Raw genomic sequence first — 16019 nt, 5'->3', positions numbered from 1 at the left:
CCTGGGCTCCCGTGTCGTCATTCCCGTACTGCTTGCCACAATATCATTATGTATCCTGTAGCCTACGTGTCAGTAACGTTTGCATAAAGAAGTAAAATAAAACCTGAAATGTTGCGGCTGCAAGCAGTCCAAGAAGTATTCAGTCACCCACGCACCTAGGATCATTACTCCTACACGCAACTATAGGCAGGGTCTTTGTAATAAACACACACACACACACACACACACACACACACACACACACACACACACACACACACACACACACACACACACACACACACACACACACACACACACACACACACACACACATGATAATGTTCGTTATAGATCTCCTATTATACTACTTTTCTGGTCTTCATTTGTTATTAGTGACTCCTATAGAGCAACCTGACACGAAGCACAGCACAAAAAACGATGTCGATTTTCGGGAAACTCTTCCTCTCATCTTGGCGCTTTCAGCATTCTATGACAACACTCGGCTTCGTCCTTCTCGGCCCCCTCGCCACCCTCCTGCCAACCCCACTCCGTTGTGATTGGTCACCTTCCGGGTGAGCATGTTGCAGCCTTACCATATATGGAAAATCCGGATTGTTCTCCGTAGATAAATCCCGGAAATTTGAACAAGTGAATCGCGACCGGCGTCCCTAATGTGTTTAGCGCTCTAGTCTGCACAGCCACCCCAGACGGTCAAGAGGGAATACGTCAAAATGCATGTACGTCATTATTTGACACTTTGGTATGGTTAAACATGACTAAAAATCATTATAACTACGTTTATAGGTCATAAAAGTCAAATCAAATCAAATCAAATCAAATTTATTGTCATTTTGTTGATCGAACAACAAAACGAGAAGGCATTTCTCAGGGATCAAGATCACATACATTACAAACAAACGTCCCAATGATGAATAAATAAATAATAAATAAAGTCCAGTGGGAAGATTTAGGACGCTGGTGCATTGAGCATCCTGACAGCTTGAGGCAGGAAGCTGTTCCGCAGCCTGGTGGTGGAGCATCTTAAGCTGCGATAGCGCTTCTTGGAGGGTAGGAGCTTAAAGAAGTTGTTCAGAGGGTGAGAGGGGTCTCTCACTATTTTCTGGGCCCTATTCCTGCAGCGGTTTAGGAATATGTCCTGGACAGAGGGAAGTGAGGCTCCAAAGACCTTTTCCGCTGATCTCACCACTCTCTGCAGGGCCTTTTTGTCCGCCGCACTGCAGCTGGAGAACCAGGTAGAGATGGCGTACGTCAGCACACTCTCCACTGCCCCCCTGTAGAATGTGGTGACGATACTGGGAGGTAGTGAGGCCTGATGGAGTTTCCTCAGGAAGTACAATCTCTGTTGGGCTCGCTTCACTAGCCCAGTGGTGTTTTTGGACCAGGAAAGGTTGTCAGAGATCTGTACTCCCAGGAACTTGATGTTCTCCACCTTTTCCAATTCACGATTACTGATGCAGAGGGGTGTGTGCTTAGGTTTTGATCTACGGAAGTCCACGATCATTTCCTTGGTCTTTTCCGCATTGAGCACCAGGTTGTTGTCTCTGCGCCATCACTCAAACAGATTGACCTCCTCTCTGTAATAGGATTCCTCATTCTCATGAATGAGACCCACGACTGTAGTGTCATCTGCAAACTTAACAATCATGTTGTTCTTGTGCCTTGGCACACAGTCATGGGTCAGCAGCGTGTACAGCAGAGGACTGAGCACACATCCCTGGGGGGATCCTGTACTCAGTGTGATGGATTTGGAGATTTTTTTCCCAACACGAACTGACTGTGGTCGCTCCAACAGGAAATCCAGTATCCAGTGACAGAGGGTGGGGTTTAGGCCCAGGAGGAGAAGTTTATCCATCAGTCTCTGCGGCAAGATGGTGTTAAATGCAGAGCTGAAGTCAACATATAGTATTCTAGCATAGGTGTCTCTCTGTTCTAGATGGGTGAGTACTGTATGCAGGGTGGTGGATATTGCATCCTCTGTGGAACGGTTTGAACGGTAGGCATACTGATGAGGATCCAGTGATGCAGGTAGGCTGGATGTGATGTGTGGTTTGATTAACCGTTCAAAACACTTCATCACTATTGGGGTCAATGCAACAGGACGGTAGTCATTCAGACAGGACACAACAGACTTTTTTGCAACTGGAACGATGAGGAATGTTTTGAAGCATCTGGGTACAGTGGCTTGACAGAGAGAGATGTTGAAAATGTCTGTTAGAACATCTGTCAGCTCATCAGCACAGGCTTGGAGCGCCCTCCCCGGAACGTTGTCCGGGCCGGCTGCTTTCCGAGGGTTGATCTTGGCCAGGGTTCTCCTGGTGTCAGCTGGGCTGATGGCCACAGGTGGCTGACCGGATGGAGGGGAGAGTCCAGTCCCCCCTCTCGTTGGCCCTCCTGGTGCCTCAAACCGGGCAAAAAAGTCATTGAGTCTGTCAGGGAGAGAAACATCACTGTCCTCAATCCTCTGCCTGGTCTTGTACTGAGTGATTTGTTGAACCCCCTGCCACATTTGCCTGGTGTTTCCTGTGCTACAGAGGTTCTCCTTGATTATCCCTGCATGGCGTCTTTTGGCTGCTCTGATCCTTCTGGAGAGAGCTGATCTGGCTGAGCAGAGAGCGGCCTTGTCTCCTCCACTGTACGCAGCATCCCGAGCCTTTAACAGCTGACGTACCTCAGCAGTCATCCAGGGTTTTTGGTTGTTCCGTACTATATAGGTCTTCATCACAGTAACATCCTCTGTGCACTTGGCAATGTAGTTCATCACCGTTTCAGCATATTCTTCAATGTTAATATGATGCTCACCCTGAGATGCAGCTGTTTTAAAAATCTCCCAGTTAGTGCATTTGGGTTGCCCTAGTTCGTATCAGCCTGGGTTTGTAAGTTGGAACCAGCAGCACAGATTTATGGTCTGAAAGGCCAATATGGGGTTGAGGAATGGCCTTATATGCCTCAGCAGTGTTGGAATAGACCAAATCAAGTATATTTTCTCCTCTTGTTTTAAAGTCCACATATTGCTTGAATCCGGGGAGCACAGTCTTTAAGCTAATGTGGTTGAAGTCTCCTTCAACAACCACAAAGCTGTCCGGGTGTTTTGTCAACAGTGCGCTGATGACGTCAAACAGGGGGCGGAGTACTTCGTAAGCATTGGCGTTGGCGCAAGGGGCTATGTAAACAGCTACTACAATCACACTGGTGAATTCCCTTGGCAGGTAGAATGGCCGACAGATCACTATAGAAAATTCCACCAGTTCAGAGCAGTGTTGAGCCACCGACGCAGCGTTTACACACCAGTCTTTGTCACACAAGTCGGTGGTCATAATAAGTAATCTGACACAGAGGAGTCCATTTCTTCACTGTAATGAGTATTTCGTGAAAACTAAAAACAAATCTGTATCTTCAGAGCCATATTCAAATGACAAACAGTTTAGATGTGCATGATCTATGGACTTGCCCGTTTGAGATAGCCAGGAATGGGTTTCTGTCAAAAATGGCAAATTCAATATATGCTGATTAAAGAGCACCTATTATGCTTTTTCGACTTTCCCGAAAATCTACAGTTTTTTGTGCTGTCGTTCGTGTCAGGTTGCTCTAAAGAGTCATTAATAAGAAATTAATAATAATAATAATAATACATACAATTTATATAGCGCTTTTCTCACACTCAAAGCGCTTTACATAGGGGCACAAAAATAGATAAACAGAAAAAAGTTTGAGTTGATGGGGCTAGGGATAGTGAGTGATCTAGGGGTAGGCAGAGGAGAAGTCTTGAGGCGGGACTGGAAGATGGTGAGGGACTCACACTCACCCTAGGCCATCTGGCCGTGGCCGTTTTCACACCTAACCGTGCTCAAATCTGCCAGTGTGAGTCTGGCCAGGCCAGGCCAATTTGGCCACTTGGGAGAGGTGTGCTGCTATGGTACAGGCCACTACGGTACAGATGCTAATGAGCCGACACGCGCACAGGCACAGCTACGCAACCTGAGCTGGATGACGTATAGTCCATGCGACGACCACGGACATAATAAAGGCGACGAGCCTTCTTTCCCAGTAAACGGTAAACATATATCCAAATAAGCAACAGACTCAGCAAAGTGCGAACTGTGTTCTCTGTGTTGTTGTCCTTTGTTGTTAAAACTCTGACTGGCGTCAGACTTTATTATGGTCCATGCAGCGGACGCTTGGTGATGACGTGTTACTTACGACGCGATGACGTATGTACAAGAGCCTACCGTGGCCAGGCCACAGTTGCGTAGGCCAACGGCCACGGCCAAATGGCCTAGTGTGAGTGCAGGCCAGAGAACAATGGGGCCATTTGAGCACGGTTAGGTGTGAAAACGGCCAACAGCCACGGCCAGATGGCCTAGTGTGAGTGCACCCTCAGAGTCACGAATATGTTGGGGGAGGGAGTTCCAGAGCCTGCGAGATGTCCTGGAGAAGGCTCTGTCACCAAGGCTGTGGAGTTTTGTTGTGTAGGTGGAGAGGAGACCGGCTGAGGAGGATCTGAGGGCCCGGGGGGGTTGGTAGAGGGAGAGAAGGTCAGAGAGATATGGGGGGACCATATGGTGGAGGGCTTTGTAGGTGAGGACCAGGAGTTTGTAGTGGATCCGATGTGAGATGGGGAGCCAGTGGAGATTCTTGAGGACTGGGGTGATGTGGTGCCACACTTTAGTGTGAGTGAGGAGACGGGCTGCTGCATTCTGGGCCAGTTGTTGATGGAGGTGGTGGAGATGCCGGCGAGGAGTGAATTGCAATAATCAAGGCGGGAGGAGATGAAGGCATGGATGAGTCTTTCTGCAGCGTGGGTGTGAGGGAGGATCTGATCTTTGCAATATTACGGAGGTGATAGAAGGAGGTTTTGACAGTGTGGCGGATGTGGGGTTCAAGGGAGAGGGTGGGATCAAAGATTACGCCAAGGTTGCGGGCCTGGGGGGAGGGGGAGACCGTGGTGCCGTCGATAGTGAGTGTGGGGGGGTTTACTGAGGGTGGATTTGGAGCCAATGAGGAGGAGTTCAGTTTTGTTGCTGTTAAGTTTCAGGAAGTTATTTTGCATCCAGATAGTGAGTGAAGACAGGCAGGATTCAATGTGGGAGAGGGGGGGGTTGTGGGGGGATTTGGTGCTGAGGTAAATCTGGGTGTCGTCGGCGTAGCAGTGGAAGTCCATGGAGAAATGGCGGAGTAACTGACCAAGGGGGAGGAGGTAAATGATGAAGAGGAGGGGGCCAAGTACAGAACCTTGGGGAACGCCTTGTGGCTGTTGGCTGTGGCAGATGTGTGGTTGTTGAGGGAGATGAAGTGAGATCTGTCGGAGAGGTAGGAGTGAAGCCAGCTGAGTGCAGTTCCTTCGATTCCGAGGTTGCTGAGTCTGGTGAGCAGGATGGTGTGGTTTACAGTATCTAAGGCTGCACTCAGGTCAAGAAGGATGAGGAAGTTGAGGGAACCAGAGTCGGCAGAGGTGAGGAGGTCATTGAGGAGTTTGAGGAGAGCAGTTTCTGTGCTGTGGAGGGGGCGGAAGCCAGATTGGAGGGGTTTAAAAAGGTTATTGGCGTGGAGATGGGATTGGAGTTGTGTGGTGACGATGCGTTCAAGGGTTTTGGAGAGGAAGGAGAGGTTGGAGATTGGGCGGTAGTTACTGAGGGAGGAGGGGTCGAGACCAGGTTTCTTGAGGGTGGGGGTGACAGCAGCAGATTTGAAGGCAGAGGGGACAGTTCCATGGGACAGTGAGGAGTTGAAGAGCTTAGTGAGGTAAGGGCAGAGAACAGGGAGGCAGGACTTGAGCTGGGGAGTGGGGAGGGGGTCAAGGGAGCAGGTAGTAGGTTTGGAGGAGCCTATAAGTTTGGAGAGTGCAGGAGGGTTAACCAGGTCAAAGTGGGTGAGACGGCAATGGGGAGGTGTTGGGAGGTCCAGAGAGATGGGTAGGGGAGGGGCCATTGAGTGTGCAGGGGGGGTTATGTACAGGAAATAGTGAATGGTTGATTGCAGTGATTTTGTCGGCGAAGAACTGGAGGAATGAGTTGCAGAGATCTGGGGTGGAGGTGGAGAGGGTGCTGGTCCGCGGTTTGAGGAGGTTGCTCGTGACAGGGGTCAGAAAAGATTGCGGAGAGGTATGCAAAAATTTTAAATAAAAAAATTAAGACCTGAAAAGTAGTATAATAGGAGATCTTTAATGTCAAAGATGAAGCAATACACAAAATAACTTGCAGCAATACACAAAATAACAAGCTACAACCAGTAATTCCTAAATACACATGTCTAACATACAGTAACTTAACCAACCTTAACAACTATAGTAGGCTAATAAAGAATGATAAAATGGACTTACATTAATTATGTTAACGGAACTTTAACATAATTAACGCCACGGAACGTTTCAGCAGCGTCCCAGGAGCGGCGTGCTGCGCCGCGGCGCTATCTTTCCGTCGCACTTCTATTTTTGCCGCGAGCCGCTGCTAAACCGCGTCAATTTCAACAGAGCAGATCGAGCAGGGCAGGAAGTGAAAAAGTAAAAGCCATAGAGCATCCGGTCAATTTTCAAAATAAAACACAATACTCAGCTCATGTAAATTCACATCAACATTATTATTACGTCATGACCGGTGGCACCAGGTCAGCAGTCAATCAAAGGGTCGGCAACATGGACGACGAGAGACTCATTGTCGAAGTTCAGCAACATGAAGTCATTTATGTACCAAATCATCCTCTTTATAAGGAAAATGTCAGAAAGGACAAAGCGTGGCATTTAATTGCAATAGTTTTGGGACTGGAAGGTGAGTACATTAGGTTTAGGTTTATCGCGTGATCTCGTGATCTCGCGTGAATACGGCTGGCTCGCAAGGCAGCGCTACGCTGCCTTTACGCGCCCGGTAGGAATGGACGCAGGGCAGAGGACGCAGCCGTTCTGCGGCGCGTACGCGTCCGGTGGAATCCCGGTGTAATGTAGCTAACAATAAACAACGACTAGCCAATTTCATGACACAATCATAAAATCGTGTAAAATGTGCGACTTGGAAGGCTGGCGTCCGAGGATTCAGGAACAATAGGTCCATGTCAACACACCATAATGGTGTGTGTCACTCAATCCTCGGACGCCAGACGCCGACTCCTAACAGAGCTAGCGATCTTTAATCAAATACTATCCCCTAGTGGCCGCCGGTAAACTCTCTGTACAGCAAAATCTGTCCTGACGGACATTATGGGTCCCGAATCGATGGCATGTGTCATGTGCGGAGGCATTAACCGTGACTACCGTGTAGGTTTCATTAATAAAACAAATGGTTTATTTCCGGACACATGGATATGACGTCACAGGTATGGCACTACGGTGGCCCATACATTCATATATCACTACATTTCCCCCTTTTAAGTCATTGAGATATCCCATGCATTACCCAAAACAGAACAGGCATAATTTCCATAACAGGGTCACCTAGAACTAGGATTTTGGAGTAGACTGCCCGCCATCCACAGCTACGTAGGGATTATTCTGCCCTCAATAGTTGCTGTCCCTATTGCTCTGAAACAGTCCAAAAAGTCCATGGGTTTCCGACTTCGGCAACAGCCATACAGTCCAATTCCATTTCGTAACTCAAAAGTGCATTTCTTATGACAACCGTATGAAAGGGTAACCCTATGAAAACTCAACAATCTCAACAATAACATTTCAACTTAATAACATAATCCCTGCTTTAATTTGAAGTGTATCATAAGTATATTAAAGCAGGCCTAAGAGTTAAGTGTCCCTATACCTGTAAGGAAGTCTGACCTCACGACCTTTGGAAGTCACCTGTACCCCCCCCGGCGGTGTATGTGGGGATGCATGCCCCACAGCTCGGTCTAGTGACATCTGGTCTGGTGGCTTGTCGCTGAGGGCAGGACTGGCTGCAGGAGCAGACCCGCTTGGCAGTGGTGTAGGTCTCGCCCGCTGCTGCTGTTCTTCAGACGAATCTGCAGACCCCGGCAAGGCCTGCAGGTGTCTCCGGTTGAGACGCAGCACTGCGCCGCTGTCCATCTTCACCAGGTACGACCGGGGCTCTTTGCACTGGCCAACGACTGTATCAGGAGTTTTCCACCCCTTATCTCCATCAATCTTGACTCTGACGTCCTGGCCCTGATGAAGTGGTGGAAGTGGACATGCAGAGTGGCGGCGGTCGTAGTAGAACCGGTAGGACGACTTTGTCCGTGTGTCTTTTTCCTGAACCTGTTGTCTGTCAACAGGTGCAGGCTGTAGCTTCTCTTCCAACATAGGAAGTGTAGTTCTGATGCGTCTCCCAGTCATGAGCTGAGCTGGGCTCACACCGGTTGCTGCACTAGGGGTAGCTCTGTAACACAACAGAGCGAGATGTGGATCGGGCTGCTTCAGGATGTGCTTGGCCGTCTGAACAGCCCGTTCTGCTGCACCGTTCGCCTGGGGGTAGTGAGGGCTAGTTGTAGTATGGGCAAAACCATACTTCTCACTAAAGTCTTTGAACTCCCCAGATGTGAACTGTGGGCCGTTGTCACTCACCAGTTCAAGTGGTATCCCCAATCTCACGAACATGGCTTTGAGCCTGTTGATGACTTGTATGGCGGACGTTGAAGAGAGGTGGGCTATTTCAAGGTCCCTTGAGTAATAGTACGTCACCACAAGGTAACTCTTCTTTTCCAGTTCGCAGAGGTCTGCTGCAATGCGCTGCCATGGGCCCTCTGGTAGGGCTGCGGTGAGTAGTGGCTCCCGCCGCTGAGTGGGTCTGTTTTCTGAGACTTTCTGTGTTATCTCACCACTGATGGGTGGCCACCACACTGACATCCTGGCTCGCGCACGGTCTGCTCCAGTATGGCAGATCTCAGCGCAACAGGGATAATGATCCTATCCTGATATAGCACCAGCCAATCTGTTTCGGAGAGATGAGCCCTAGCAGAAAAATAAGGCTGTAGAGATGGTAGGATCCGTGACTTGGGCGGCCACCCATTTCTGATAAAGGCTATGATCTGCAGCGGCTCACCGTCCTGAGTAGCTGTGCGGATCTCGCTGAGTCTTTGTGATGAGACTGGAGCATTGGCAACGACTGATTCCACGTAGGCCTGTACCTCGTGCTCCAGCTCCCCATCACTCACCTCGGAAAAGGGCTGTATGGAGAGTGTGTCGGCGACGACTAACTGTTTCCCTTGAATGTGCTCGGCCACCACGTTAAAACGAAGAAGGTGCATGAGAAGCCTCTGACATCTAGGAGGAGCTTTGTCCAGGTCGTACGTATTGATAAGTGGCACAAGAGGTTTGTGGTCTGTGTGCACGTGAAAACTGTCCATACCTTGTACGTAGCGTGCAAACCTCTCGCAGGCCCCCACACACGCCAGGCACTCCTTTTCAATTTTTGAGTACCTTTTCTCGGCCTCTGACAGTGTACGAGAACAGAATGCCACTGGCTTCCACTCGCCGCCATGTTCCTGCATTAGCGCAACCCCTAAGCCGTAGCTGCTCGCGTCTGCACTGACGACAGTCTTCCTGTTAGCTTCGTAGTATGCCAGAGCAGGGGCTGACACAAACATGGCTTTGACAGTCTCAAACGCTCTTTCCTGTGCCTCACTCCAGACCCAGTCGTTTTCCCTCTTCAGCAGATCAGTGATCGGATGCAGTTTGGTGGAGAGATCAGGCAGAAATCTCCCAACATAGTTGATGAGGCCCAGGACCTGACGCAGTTCCTCAACACTTGTAGGACTGGCCATTTGGGTGACTGCCTTCACCTTGCTGGGGTCCGGCCTCAGGCCATCCGCACTGATGAGGTGTCCAAAGTACTGAATTTCTGACTTGCCAAAGTGGCATTTGGCCCTGTTCAATTTCAGTCCACTGTCTTTGACAGTCCTCAAAACTGCATTCAGACTACGGTCATGCTCCTCGGTCGTGGCTCCATACACCAGAATGTCGTCCATCACTACGACAACCCCCTCGTGGTCCTTAAGCAAAGTGGACATCTGTCTTTGAAAAATGTCTGGGGCTGACGTTATCCCGAATGGGAGTCTACGGAAACAGAACCTGCCAAAGGGAGTAATGAACGTTGTCAGCTTGCGGATATTCTCCTCCAACGGGATTTGCCAAAATCCGCATGAAGCGTCAAGAGTGGAGAATATCTTTGCTCCAGACAGCTTTGGAGCGATGTCTTCAAGCGTTGGCAAAATGTACCTCTCACGTTTTACTGCCTTGTTCAGGCGTTTTAGGTCTACGCACACTCTTACTTCTTTGTTCTTCTTTTCGACAGGGACCATCGGGGCACACCAATCCGTGGGGTCCGTGACCTCCTCGATTATGCCAAGGGACAGCATGCGTCGCAATTCGGCTTCAAATTTTGTCAGGAGAGGAAACGGGACACGGCGTGGCGTTGTCAGGGTGTAGGGCTCTGCATCCGGCTTCAATTCAATCTTCACAGGGTCACACTTGAACAGGCCGATGTCCCCAAACACACCATCTAGCAGATCTGATGCAACAGCATTGACTCTCATCACCAGGCCCATTCTCTTAGCGACACTGCGTCCCAGTAGACTATGTGAGTACGGCCCCCTTATAACAGTCACCCAGTACTTGTAATGCTGTCCCTTGTATGGACTTGGCAAGGAATCTGCCCCCACATTGCACTTCACCTCCTGGGCTGGTAACGAGTGGTTTTGGCCCAGTCATGACCAATCGTGGGCGCCGCGCTAGCCTATTGAAAGCAGTCTGTGACATTACTGTGATGTCTGCACCAGTGTCTATTTTAAATTCAACAGGACTGCCATTTACATGCAATTCCACCAGCCACTAATTTTCGGAGCCAGGCTGCTAAATCACATCTGTTGTCGCCTCCATTACAGCACCAACGAAAAATGCATCTTCACTGTACTCCTCGGTACAGTCAGACGTGACATTGACTTCTTTTAGTGATTTACTTTGACAGACGGCCTCGAAGTGCCCTAATTTGTTGTATTTCCTGCATCTCTTATCTTTAGCTGGGCAGGGGCGTGCGTTCCCATGCTGACCATTGCAACGTGAACAGGCAAACTGCCTTGACTCACCCCTGTCGTCCCTTCTCTGCCACTGCGGTCTATCCTTCGCGCCATTTCTTCCATTGGATTGCCATCTTCCCTGTCTCATAGCATCCACTGCACAGTCACTGTCAGCATGCAAACTCACGTTTTGCTGTTTTATTTGCTCACTCTGACGAGTTATTTGAATTGCTTTCTCAAGCGACAGTTCTGGCTCCAACTGTAACTTTTCTGAAACTCCCGTGTCGGAGATGCCAATCACAATCCTATCCCTGATTTGCTCGTCCTTGGTCACTCCGAACTCACAGTACTGTGCTAGCTCGTACAGGCCTCTGATAAAAGCTTCAACAGGCTCACCAGGCTTTTGAACCCGCTGTTACGGTTGCGGATTGACGCCCCGCCCTCATGGGTAAAATCCTCAGTTTGTCGATGCTCATGCTAATGATCATGTGTTTTCCCCGCGTGTGATTTGTTGACCGTTATGCTAATTTTGATGTGCCTTTCAAAATTAGCCGAGGGCCGAGGATCCTGGAGAATAAAGCACGGGCGAGCTCAACATTCACGGCAGCTGGCCTTGGATATGCAGCTTGCCATATTGGGTCTTGGAATGATTATTTGTTGTTTGATTGAGGCTCTAGTTTGCTACACGGGAACTGGGCCAGAGTTTTGTTTAGAGGTTATCGAACACCGACTCGCAGCTATACTTTTGTTAAAAACACTAGACGCAGGGGTGCTGTTCCACTCATGTATTTTGGGAGCTTCTTCTTGGTTATATTGGTTTCTTTGATTTAGACAGCACCCAATGGTCCTTTTCCTTTTGTAATTTTGCCTCCTCTGTTTGTGTTAAATTGATTATCCCATGCTCTGGACTAAATAAACAACTTCCAGTTAAACCAAAAACATCTGGTTATATGTTGCCACTCCTTCCCCTAGCGGGGGACGTAACATAAATGGGGGCTCGTCCGGGATACCTTTTAAACGAATCCCTTAACTAAACTGACGTTGTACATAGCCTGGTGGTTGGACGTAATTTAATTGAAATGTCTCTGTTCGATTTAGAGTCCTTCTTGGCCGGTCCCTCGCTTAGTCAGGAAGGATGATTTGGCACAGATAGCGGATTATTTCGGTGTGTCCTATTCTAGACAAATACTAAAAAGGGACCTAAAAGCTATCGTGGTTAGCAAATTGGTGGAGTTGGCGTTGATAGTATTGCCAGTGCAAGCAGACTCTGCTGTGCCTGAGGATGGCACCCTGGCTAAGGAGGTGGGTCGCCAAAAGGTAGAGGTTGAACCTCACGGCGGTGCTCGAGCAGACTTTGGAGTGGACATTGAGGTAGATGAGCTGACCAAAACTCTGTATACTCTGTCTCGCTATGATCCCCTCTCTTCTGCTGGTACTGGATCCAAGGATGTTGCTCGGCTAAAAGTCTGCCTTGCCCACTCCAACTAGAAGCTCAGGAAAAGGCCGAGAATAGGCAAGTCCAGTTCCAGCTGGAAATTAAGAAGCTGGAAATTGAAGCTGAAAAAGCGTTATGAAAGCATGCCCGTTCGTGTATTACGTTTCTCTTTGGCACAAAATGCTTGTGAAACTTCTTTATCACAATGTCCTAATCATTCTCAGGGCTTACTTCGTCATCATCGTCTTCAAGGGCCACACTCCGGTCAAACACAAACAAATCGTATATAGCCTCCGCCTCACTTCCCATAGCATAGAGAAGCGTGTTCACCTGCACTACACCACTGTCCCGGTCTAGTTTCGTTGCCACTCGATAGCGATCAAAACGTCGGCGCCACATCGGCCACTCAGCCGGACGGGTGAAATCAAACTTATCTGGAGGTCCCAACTTCGCCATTGTCACTTAAAAAATCGTAAATCGGCCACTTCTGACACCATGTCATGTGCGGAGGCATTAACCGTGACTACCGTGTAGGTTTCATTAATAGAACAACTGGTTTATTTCCGGACACATGGATATGACGTCACAGGTATGGCACTACGGTGGCCCATACATTCATATATCACTACAGCATGTACACCAAGTTTCCAAATTTTAATCCATGGGTGCGGCCGTGCCCAATCATTTTAACCTCAAATATGAGTTATAGCGTCTATCGCAGAGATATGAATCCTCACAATAACAATAGGTATCCACAGATACACAAGTCTGTGAATACCTAAATATATAAATAAGACTTTCACATTTTGATACGCATTTTATATAGTACCAGCCAAGAAATGGGACTCGGGGAAACAGACGCCCAGTCTGCAGACTGTCAGGTCTGCAACGTGTACGTTCAATGTACTGTCCGTATGTACAACCATTACCAGAGACAGCAGGGTCGGGTGCATGCAGAACCAGAGACAGCAGGGTCGGGGTGCATGCAGAACTAGAACCAGAGACAGCATGGTCGGGGTGCAAGCAGAACTAGAACCAGAGACAGCAGGGTCAGGGTGCATGCAGAACTAGAACCAGAGGGTCGGGGGTGCATGCAGAACTAGAACCCAGAGTGGTAGATATAACAGAGTGGCGACACTTCCATTGGACTCCGTTGTAGCGCCTTCTTCCGGGGTATGGAGCCTCGAATAGTTCCAAACATCCATTTACGGCGTAGGAGATCATTAATTTCCATTGCTGGCCATCGAGTAACTTCTGAGGTAAATTGATTAAACAGCTACCTCTTTTGAATTGTCAACTGTCTATTATATTAGAGGTCCTTTTATGATGCATATACTGATATTTATTTGAATATGCACGGCGTAATTATATATATATTTATCTTGGTAGACGACCGATTGCCTGCTAGTTTGTTAGCTTGACTTCACCACCTGTGAAGGTATCTGCAGAGGTAAATTGATTAAATAGCTACCTCTTTTGAATTGTCAACTGTCTGTATTGTATCAGGACCTTTATGATGCATATACTGATATTTATCTGTAAATGCACAGCGTAATTATATATATTTTTATCTTGGTAGACGACCGATTGCCTGCTGGTTTGTTAGCTCGACTTCGCCATGTGAAGGTATCTACACCAACAATTACGAAGTTCAGTAGTGAATCTAACTTTTATTTAGTTAGTTATTTATGTTGGATTACTAGGATCATTTAGGTTGATTTAAGGACGGGTTTTATGATGCGACAGCTAGTAGAAATAACAGTGTGTTTGTTTAATTATATCCTGGAAAGGGTGATGTTCAGCACATGAAGCCCTACAGATGCCGCCGCTTCAACAATGCTGATTATGATGGGCGGTGAATTTAACCTGTATGGCTTTTTTTTGTTTTAACTTCTTGTTGACTGAATTGTTTCTTTCTTAGTGCCAAATTGATTTTTTGTTTTACAAGAGCCCTCTCTGCTCTCCTTTTCATAATTTTTTCCTTTTCTAGTTGCCTTATTAAGTCCTCCACAGTAGCCCCATCAGTCCCTGGCAGTCTGGTCCCTGGAGCAGCTGGCCCTGGATCACCTGGCCCTGGATCACCTGCCCCTGGATCACCTGCCCCTGAATCACCTGCCCCTGGCAAAGTGGCCTCTTGATTGCTCTCTCTGTCATGTCTTTTTCATCGCTCTTGAAATCCACCTCAATTTCTCCCTCAATCTCTGCAACAATTACAAGGTAATGTTGCTGTTATATGTATTTTGCCTTTGCATTTGCAACTACTGTCATCTCCAATGTAAGGCAATGTTAGAAAATGAATTAAAGCAAAACATTTCTGTAATGTGAATTAAATCATCTGCCACAATCAGAAACCAATGAAATATAAATGGATCTACCGGCAATTGTTAATTGGGTAGAAATGCGTCGATTATCTACATTTTGTGCAAATCCTCAGAGAATCCCTGACCTCTGGTTGTTTCTTAAACTGAATGTACAAATATGAATTATGTAATCTCATTAGGAGTGTAGTCTATCCTTGAATTACATGAAATGGGGAATATTGTTAGCTGCATGGATCATACTGAAGTTTAATTTGGCGCAATATGTGTGGTCCGTTGCACTTGGTTCTGGAGGCACCCTCACAAAAGTGGGTTTCCTCCTCTTCGGCTTAGGGCGATGAATGAAAACTGTTGGAACTGCATCGGGCCTCAACTTCAACATCCCTTCTCTTTTTGTGGCAGTGAATTGGTCATCTTCAAAGTGTACCTGTAGGTAGGCTTGTAAGATCAGTTTCCATTGCACTTCAAATATCATTGAAAAGTCATAATTCTCTACACTTAATCATTATGCCCTTTGAAATGCTATCAAGTGATGCGAACATTACTTACATAACATAGTTTTTGACTGTTGCTGACCCCTGTCACTTGTACGTTTTGACGGCTGACCATTGCCATCCATTTCTTCCTGCGCTCTTGGTCCTTGGGGAAGCCATACATGTGGTAACCCTTCTCGGACCGATTGGAGCATCCATACACTGCACAGCCAACCATGGTATGACCATTGATCTAAACCAATTTTGAATTTGCTCAGGGCTATTATAAGTATTGTAATGGCATAAAGTATAGTATATTTGCAATGTTAATGGTTTGCCCTAAGTATATAGTGTTCTCTGCTGTGTCCATTGTTGAATCTGTTCACACAATCGCACTCACTTGTTCTTGTCACACTAATTGTTTAATAAAATAAAATACTATTTCATTCATCCAAGCGTAATGTTGTTATTCTTTAATATATCTGATACTTTGTGTGGCTCATATCTTAAAAGGATCATGGTAAAACATCTTGAATACTTTGATTTCAATACAGATGTAAGGTAAAAGTTAAGGTTAAGCCAGAATGCTAACACGATCGTGAAGCTTTCCCTCAAACTTAAAAACGTATCTTATGGTACGAACACACCAAACGCGTAACCCGCGTAAGATTTACGCGCGTAACGCAGCTAAAATGTTGCTTGACCATTTTGTGTCAAAAATGGTCCTACGCAGCTACGCGCCTACGCTCCTAGATGAGTCCATGTCCATGCAAGTGAACGGAGCGTTCCCTCTTCGTCATAACTATCAAACCAAACATCCTTCACATTCACCGAGCGAACATT

The sequence above is a fragment of the Gadus chalcogrammus genome, chromosome 20 (genome assembly GCF_026213295.1).
Source record: "Gadus chalcogrammus isolate NIFS_2021 chromosome 20, NIFS_Gcha_1.0, whole genome shotgun sequence".
NCBI classification, from domain to species: domain Eukaryota; kingdom Metazoa; phylum Chordata; class Actinopteri; order Gadiformes; family Gadidae; genus Gadus; species Gadus chalcogrammus.
This window is presented reverse-complemented; position numbering follows the sequence as displayed.